Genomic DNA, 9,767 nt, shown 5'->3' with positions numbered 1-9,767 from the left:
GGGGGGGGGAGAGGGAGGGAGGGAGGGAGGGAGGGAGAGACGTCTCCCACAGTATCTATGGCTGAGCTAGGTGAGTGGAGAGAGGGGAGGGAGGGAGGGAGGGAGGGAGGGAGGGATGGCTGGAGGGAGGGAGGGAGGGAGGGAGGGAGGGAGGGAGGGGACGTCTCCCACAGTATCTATGGCTGAGCTAGGTGAGTGGAGAGGGAGGGAGGGGGGAGGGAGGGAGGGACGTCTCCCACAGTATCTATGGCTGAGCTAGGTGAGTGGAGAGAGGGGGAGGGAGGGAGGGAGGGAGAGAGAGAGGGAGGGAGGGAGGGAGGGAGGGAGGGAGAGAGAGAGGGAGGGAGGGAGGGAGGGAGAGACGTCTCCCACAGTATCTATGGCTGAGCTAGGTGAGTGGAGAGAGGGGGGGAGGGAGGGAGGGAGGGAGGGAGAGACGTCTCCCACAGTATCTATGGCTGAGCTAGGTGAGTGGAGAGAGGGGGAGGGAGGGAGGGAGGGAGGGAGAGACGTCTCCCACAGTATCTATGGCTGAGCTAGGTGAGTGGGAGAGAGGGGGAGGGAGTGAGGGGGAGGGAGGGAGGGAGGGAGGGAATGATGATGTAAGTTTTGGGATGGGGGAGTGGAGGGGAGGGGGAGGGAGAGAGGGAGAGAGGCACTAAGGGAAGGGATGAGGGAGGGAGGGAGGGAGGCAGGAAGGGAAAGGATGAGGTAAGGTTTGGGATGGGATGGGGGAGGCAGGGAGGGATGAGGTAAGGTGTAAGATGGGAGGGGGGATGAGGTAAGATGTGGGATGGGGGAGGCAGGGAGGGATGAGGTAAGTTGTAGGATGGGAGGGGAGGGAGGGAGGGAGGGAGGGTGAAAGGTGTAGGATGGGGGAGGGACGAGGTAAGATGTGGGATGGGGGAGGCAGGGAGGGATGAGGTAAGTTGTAGGATGGGGGGGGGGGAGGGAGGGAGGGTGAAAGGTGTAGGATGGGGGAGGGACGAGGTAAGATGTGGGATGGGGGAGGCAGGGAGGGATAAAGAGGGAGAGAACAAGAAGAACGAGAGAGGGATATAGAGAGGTAAAGAAAGAGCCAGGATGGAGCGAACAGAGAGCACAACCGTGGGCTAAAACAAAGGTGGTTTAAAATAGCAGGAGGCTGCAAACGCATCTTCAGAGCTCATTAGAACAGTGTCTGGTTAATTAGCAGTGTGTTAATTAGCTCCTATTGGGAACCAAAGGGGCACATGTTCAGGGAAATCAGTTATTTACTCTCCCTTGAGCTCCCAGGAAGTGATGTTCTTCTTTAAACTAAATGATTACTTCCCCTTCACTGTAGGAAATATGTCCCTTTGTTTCATGTTAAATGATTGTATGAACATATGAACATATGTAGTATTCTCTATTGTAGATAACCCAGCACCAACATAGTGGATAGAATAGTAAAATACTGTCTGGGTCAATACCAGAATAGTAAAATACTGTCTGGGTCAATACCAGAATAGTAAAATACTGTCAATACCAGAATAGTAAAATACTGTCTGGGTCAATACCAGAATAGTCAAATACTGTCTGGGTCAATACCAGAATAGTAAAATACTGTCTGGGTCAATACCAGAATAGTAAAATACTGTCTGGGTCAATACCAGAATAGTAAAATACTGTCTGGGTCAATACCAGAATAGTAAAATACTGTCTGGGTCAATACCAGAAAAGTAAAATACTGTCTGGGTCAATACCAGAATAGTAAAATACTGTCTGGGTCAATACCAGAATAGTAAAATACTGTCTGGGTCATACCAGAATAGTAAAATACTGTCTGGGTCAATACCAGAGTAGTAAAATACTGTCTGGGTCAATACCAGAATAGTAAAATACTGTCTGGTTCAATACCAGAATAGTAAAATACTGTCTGGGTCAATACCAGAGTAGTAAAATACTGTCTGGGTCATACCAGAGTAGTCAAATACTGTCTGGGTCAATACCAGAATAGTAAAATACTGTCTGGGTCAATACCAGAGTAGTAAAATACTGTCTGGGTCAATACTAGTAAAATACTGTCTGGGTCATACCAGAGTAGTCAAATACTGTCTTGGTCAATACCATAATAGTAAAATACTGTCTGGGTCAATACCAGAATAGTAAAATACTGTCTGGGTCAATACCAGAATAGTAAAATACTGTCTGGGTCATACCAGAATAGTAAAATACTGTCTGGGTCATACCAGAATAGTAAAATCCTGTCTGGGTCATGACAGAATAGTCAAATACTGTCTGGGTCAATACCAGAATAGTCAAATACTGTCTGGGTCAATACCAGAATAGTAAAATACTGTCTGGGTCAATACCAGAATAGTAAAATACTGTCTGGGTCAATACCAGAATAGTAAAAAATACTGTCTGGGTCAATACCAGAATAGTAAAATACTGTCTGGGTCATACCAGAGTAGTAAAATACTGTCTGGGTCATGACAGAATAGTAAAATGCTGTCTGGGTCAATACCAGAATAGTAAAATACTGTCTGGGTCATACCAGAGTAGTAAAATACTGTCTGGGTCAATACCAGAATAGTAAAATACTGTCTGGGTCATACCAGAATAGTAAAATACTGTCTGGGTCATACCAGAGTAGTAAAATACTGTCTGGGTCAATACCAGAATAGTAAAATACTGTCTGGGTCATACCAGAATAGTAAAATACTGTATGGGTCATACCAGAATAGTAAAATACTGTCTGGGTCAATACCAGAATAGTAAAATACTGTCTGGGTCATACCAGAATAGTAAAATACTGTCTGGGTCAATACCAGAATAGTAAAATACTGTCTGGGTCATGACAGAATAGTAAAAAATACTGTCTGGGTCAATACCAGAATAGTAAAATACTGTCTGGGTCATACCAGAGTAGTAAAATACTGTCTGGGTCAATACCAGAATAGTAAAATACTGTCTGGGTCAATACCAGAATAGTAAAATACTGTCTGGGTCAATACCAGAATAGTAAAATACTGTCTGGGTCAATACCAGAATAGTATAATACTGTCTGGGTCATGACAGAATAATAAAATACTGTCTGGGTCAATGCCAGAATAGTCAAATGCTGTCTGGGTCAATACCAGAATAGTCAAATACTGTCTGGGTCAATACCAGAATAGTAAAATACTGTCTGGGTCAATACCAGAATAGTAAAATACTGTCTGGGTCAATACCAGAATAGTAAAATACTGTCTGGGTCATACCAGAATAGTAAAATACTGTCTGAGTCAATACCAGAATAGTAAAATACTGTCTGGGTCATGACAGAATAGTAAAAAATACTGTCTGGGTCAATACCAGAATAGTAAAATACTGTCTGGGTCATACCAGAGTAGTAAAATACTGTCTGGGTCAATACCAGAATAGTAAAATACTGTCTGGGTCAATACCAGAATAGTAAAATACTGTCTGGGTCAATACCAGAATAGTAAAATACTGTCTGGGTCAATACCAGAATAGTAAAATACTGTCTGGGTCATGACAGAATAATAAAATACTATCTGGGTCAATACCAGAATAGTAAAATACTGTCTGGGTCAATACCAGAATAGTAAAATACTGTCTGGGTCAATACCAGAATAGTAAAATACTGTCTGGGTCAATACCAGAATAGTAAAATACTGTCTGGGTCAATACCAGAATAGTAAAATACTGTCTGGGTCAATACCAGAATAGTAAAATACTGTCTGGGTCATACCAGAATAGTAAAATACTGTCTGGGTCATACCAGAATAGTAAAATACAGTTTGGGTCATACCAGAATAGTAAAATACTGTCTGGGTCAATACCAGAATAGTAAAATACTGTCTGGGTCAATACCAGAATAGTAAAATACAGTTTGGGTCATACCAGAATAGTAGAATACTGTCTGGGTCAATACCAGAATAGAAAATACTGTCTGGGTCAATACCAGAATAGTAAAATACAGTTTGGGTCATACCAGAATAGTAAAATACTGTCTGGGTCATGACAGAATAGTAAAATGCTGTCTGGGTCAATACCAGAATAGTAAAATACTGTCTGGGTCATACCAGAATAGTAAAATACTGTCTGGGTCATACCAGAATAGTAAAATACTGTCTGGGTCATACCAGAGCAGTAAAATACTGTCTGGGTCAATACCAGAATAGTAAAATACTGTCTGGGTCATACCAGAATAGTAAATACTGTCTGGGTCATACCAGAATAGTAAAATACTGTCTGGTCAATACCAGAATAGTAAAATACTGTCTGGGTCATACCAGAATAGTAAAATAATACAGAATGTAAAATACTGGTCAATACCAGAATAGTAAAATACTGTCTGGGTCATACCAGAATAGTAAAATACTGTCTGGGTCAATACCAGAATAGTAAAATACTGTCTGGGTCAATACCAGAATAGTAAATACTGTCTGGGTCAATACCAGAATAGTAAAATACTGTCTGGGTCAATACCAGAATAGTAAAATACTGTCTGGGTCAATCCCAGAATAGTAAAATACTGTCTGGGTCAATACCAGTATAGTAAAATACTGTCTGGGTCAATACCAGAATAGTAAAATACTGTCTGGGTCATACCAGAATAGTAAAATACTGTCTGGGTCAATACCAGAATAGTAAAATACTGTCTGGGTCAATACCAGAATAGTAAAATACTGTCTGGGTCAATACCAGAATAGTAAAATACTGTCTGTCTGGGTCAATACCAGAATAGTAAAATACTGTCTGGGTCAATACCAGAATAGTCAAATACTGTCTAGGTCAATGCCAGAATAGTCAAATACTGTCTGGGTCAATACCAGAATAGTCAAATACTTTCTGGGTCAATACCAGAATAGTAAAATACTGTCTGTCAATACCAGAATAGTAAAATACTGTCTGGGTCAATACCAGAATAGTAAAATACTGTCTGGGTACCAGAATAGTAAAATACCAGTCAATACCATAATAGTAAAATACTGTCTGGGTCATGACAGAATAGTAAAAAATACTGGCTGGGTCAATACCAGAATAGTAAAATAATGTCTGGGTCAATACCAGTAAAATACTGTGTGGGTCAATACCAGAATAGTAAAATACTGTCTGGTCAATACCAGAATAGTAAAATACTGTCTGGGTCAATACCAGAATAGTAAAATACTGTCTGGGTCAATACCAGAATAGTAAAATACTGTCTGGGTCAATACCAGAATAGTAAAATACTGTCTGGGTCAATGCCAGAATAGTCAAATACTGTCTGGGTCAATACCAGAATAGTCAAATACTGTCTGGGTCAATACCAGAATAGTCAAATACTGTCTGGGTCAATACCAGAATAGTAAAATACTGTCTGGGTCAATACCAGAATAGTAAAATACTGTCTGGGTCATACCAGAATAGTAAAATACTGTCTGAGTCAATACCAGAATAGTAAAATACTGTCTGGGTCATGACAGAATAGTAAAAAATACTGTCTGGGTCAATACCAGAATAGTAAAATACTGTCTGGGTCATACCAGAGTAGTAAAATACTGTCTGGGTCAATACCAGAATAGTAAAATACTGTCTGGGTCAATACCAGAATAGTAAAATACTGTCTGGGTCAATACCAGAATAGTAAAATACTGTCTGGGTCAATACCAGAATAGTAAAATACTGTCTGGGTCAATGACAGAATAATAAAATACAGTCAATACCAGTATAGTAAAATACTGTCTGGGTCAATACCAGAATAGTAAAATACTGCCTGGGTCAATACCAGAATAGTAAAATACTGTCTGGGTCAATACCAGAATAGTAAAATACTGTCTGGGTCAATACCAAAATAGTAAAATACTGTCTGGGTCAATACCAGAATAGTAAAATACTGTCTGGGTCATACCAGAATAGTAAAATACTGTCTGGGTCATACCAGAATAGTAAAATACAGTTTGGGTCATACCAGAATAGTAAAATCCTGTCTGGGTCATGACAGAATAGTCAAATACTGTCTGGGTCAATACCAGAATAGTCAAATACTGTCTGGGTCAATACCAGAGTAGTAAAATACTGTCTGGGTCAATACCAGAATAGTAAAATACTGTCTGGGTCATGACAGAATAATAAAATACTATCTGGGTCAATACCAGTATAGTAAAATACTGTCTGGGTCAATACCAGAATAGTAAAATACTGCCTGGGTCAATACCAGAATAGTAAAATACTGTCTGGGTCAATACCAGAATAGTAAAATACTGTCTGGGTCAATACCAAAATAGTAAAATACTGTCTGGGTCAATACCAGAATAGTAAAATACTGTCTGGGTCATGACAGAATAATAAAATACTATCTGGGTCAATACCAGTATAGTAAAATACTGTCTGGGTCAATACCAGAATAGTAAAATACTGCCTGGGTCAATACCAGAATAGTAAAATACTGTCTGGGTCAATACCAGAATAGTAAAATACTGTCTGGGTCAATACCAAAATAGTAAAATAGTAAAATAAAACTGTCTGGGTCATGACAGAATAGTAAAATACTGTCTGGGTCAATACCAGAATAGTAAAATACTGTCTGGGTCAGAGTAGTAAAATACCAGACAGAATAGTAAAATACTGTCTGGGTCAATACCAGAATAGTAAAATACTGTCTGGGTCAATAGTAAAATACTGTCTGGGTCAATACCAGAATAGTAAAATACTGTCTGGGTCAATACCAGAATAGTAAAATACTGTCTGGGTCATACCAGAATAGTAAAATACTGTCTGGGTCAATACCAGAATAGTAAAATACTGTCTGGGTCATACCAGAATAGTAAAATACTGTCTGGGTCAATACCAGAATAGTAAAATACTGTCTGGGTCAATACCAGAATAGTCAAATACTGTCTGGGTCAATGCCAGAATAGTAAAATACTGTCTGGGTCATACCAGAATAGTAAAAATACTGTCTGGGTCAATACCAGAATAGTAAAATACTGTCTGGGTCATACCAGAGAATAGTAAAATACTGTCTGGGTCAATACCAGAATAGTAAAATACTGTCTGGGTCAATACCAGTAAAATACTGTCTGGGTCAATACCAGAAAGTAAAATACTGTCTGGGTCATGACAGAATAATAAAATACTGTCTGGGTCAATGCCAGAATAGTCAAATGCTGTCTGGGTCAATACCAGAATAGTCAAATACTGTCTGGGTCAATACCAGAATAGTAAAATACTGTCTGGGTCAATACCAGAATAGTAAAATACTGTCTGGGTCAATACCAGAATAGTAAAATACTGTCTGGGTCATACCAGAATAGTAAAATACTGTCCGAGTCAATACCAGAATAGTAAAATACTGTCTGGGTCATGACAGAATAGTAAAAAATACTGTCTGGGTCAATACCAGAATAGTAAAATACTGTCTGGGTCAATACCAGAATAGTAAAATACTGTCTGGGTCAATACCAGAATAGTAAAATACTGTCTGGGTCAATACCAGAATAGTAAAATACTGTCTGGGTCAATACCAGAATAGTAAAATACTGTCTGGGTCAATACCAGAATAGTAAAATACTGTCTGGGTCATGACAGAATAATAAAATACTATCTGGGTCAATACCAGTATAGTAAAATACTGTCTGGGTCAATACCAGAATAGTAAAATACTGCCTGGGTCAATACCAGAATAGTAAAATACTGTCTGGGTCAATACCAGAATAGTAAAATACTGTCTGGGTCAATACCAAAATAGTAAAATACTGTCTGGGTCAATACCAGAATAGTAAAATACTGTCTGGGTCATACCAGAATAGTAAAATACTGTCTGGGTCATACCAGAATAGTAAAATACAGTTTGGGTCATACCAGAATAGTAAAATACTGTCTGGGTCAATACCAGAATAGTAAAATAATGTCTGGGTCAATACCAGAATAGTAAAATACAGTTTGGGTCATACCAGAATAGTAGAATACGGTCTGGGTCAATACCAGAATAGGAAAATACTGTCTGGGTCAATACCAGAATAGTAAAATACAGTTTGGGTCATACCAGAATAGTAAAATACTGTCTGGGTCATGACAGAATAGTAAAATGCTGTCTGGGTCAATACCAGAATAGTAAAATACTGTCTGGGTCATACCAGAATAGTAAAATTATGTCTGGGTCATACCAGAATAGTAAAATACTGTCTGGGTCATACCAGAGTAGTAAAATACTGTCTGGGTCAATACCAGAATAGTAAAATACTGTCTGGGTCATACCAGAATAGTAAATTACTGTCTGGGTCATACCAGAGTAGTAAAATACTGTCTTGGTCAATACCAGAATAGTAAAATACTGTCTGGGTCATACCAGAATAGTAAAATACTGTCTGGGTCATACCAGAATAGTAAAATACTGTCTGGGTCAATACCAGAATAGTAAAATACTGTCTGGGTCATACCAGAATAGTAAAATACTGTCTGGGTCAATACCAGAATAGTAAAATACTGTCTGGGTCAATACCAGAATAGTATAATACTGTCTGGGTCAATACCAGAATAGTAAAATACTGTCTGGGTCAATGCCAGAATAGTAAAATACTGTCTGGGTCAATACCAGAATAGTAAAATACTGTCTGGGTCAATACCAGAATAGTAAAATACTGTCTGGGTCAATACCAGAATAGTAAAATACTGCCTGGGTCAATACCAGAATAGTAAAATACTGTCTGGGTCAATACCAGAATAGTCAAATACTGTCTGGGTCAATACCAGAATAGTCAAATACTGTCTGGGTCAATACCAGAATAGTCAAATACTGTCTAGGTCAATGCCAGAATAGTCAAATACTGTCTGGGTCAATACCAGAATAGTCAAATACTTTCTGGGTCAATACCAGAATAGTAAAATACTGTCTGGGTCAATACCAGAATAGTAAAATACTGTCTGGGTCAATACCAGAATAGTAAAATACTGTCTGGGTCATACCAGAATAGTAAAATACTGTCCGAGTCAATACCATAATAGTAAAATACTGTCTGGGTCATGACAGAATAGTAAAAAATACTGGCTGGGTCAATACCAGAATAGTAAAATACTGTCTGGGTCATACCAGAGTAGTAAAATACTGTGTGGGTCAATACCAGAATAGTAAAATACTGTCTGGCACAATACCAGAATAGTAAAATACTGTCTGGGTCAATACCAGAATAGTAAAATACTGTCTGGGTCAATACCAGAATAGTAAAATACTGTCTGGGTCATGACAGAATAATAAAATACTGTCTGGGTCAATGCCAGAATAGTCAAATGCTGTCTGGGTCAATACCAGAATAGTCAAATACTGTCTGGGTCAATACCAGAATAGTAAAATACTGTCTGGGTCAATACCAGAATAGTAAAATACTGTCTGGGTCAATACCAGAATAGTAAAATACTGTCTGGGTCATACCAGAATAGTAAAATACTGTCTGAGTCAATACCAGAATAGTAAAATACTGTCTGGGTCATGACAGAATAGTAAAAAATACTGTCTGGGTCAATACCAGAATAGTAAAATACTGTCTGGGTCATACCAGAGTAGTAAAATACTGTCTGGGTCAATACCAGAATAGTAAAATACTGTCTGGGTCAATACCAGAATAGTAAAATACTGTCTGGGTCAATACCAGAATAGTAAAATACTGTCTGGGTCATGACAGAATAATAAAATACTATCTGGGTCAATACCAGTATAGTAAAATACTGTCTGGGTCAATACCAGAATAGTAAAATACTGCCTGGGTCAATACCAGAATAGTAAAATACTGTCTGGGTCAATACCAGAATAGTAAAAT

The 9,767-nt window shown here is 39.0% G+C and overlaps 1 pseudogene; it reads left to right on the top strand.

The window, feature by feature from the left end:
- The window catches only part of LOC135565178 (nuclear receptor ROR-alpha A-like), a 119,613-nt pseudogene that overhangs the window by 83,592 nt on the left and 26,254 nt on the right, over positions 1 to 9,767 (top strand).

The sequence above is a fragment of the Oncorhynchus nerka genome, linkage group LG27, assembly GCF_034236695.1.
Source record: "Oncorhynchus nerka isolate Pitt River linkage group LG27, Oner_Uvic_2.0, whole genome shotgun sequence".
Lineage (NCBI taxonomy): Eukaryota > Metazoa > Chordata > Actinopteri > Salmoniformes > Salmonidae > Oncorhynchus > Oncorhynchus nerka.
This window is presented reverse-complemented; position numbering and strand designations above follow the sequence as displayed.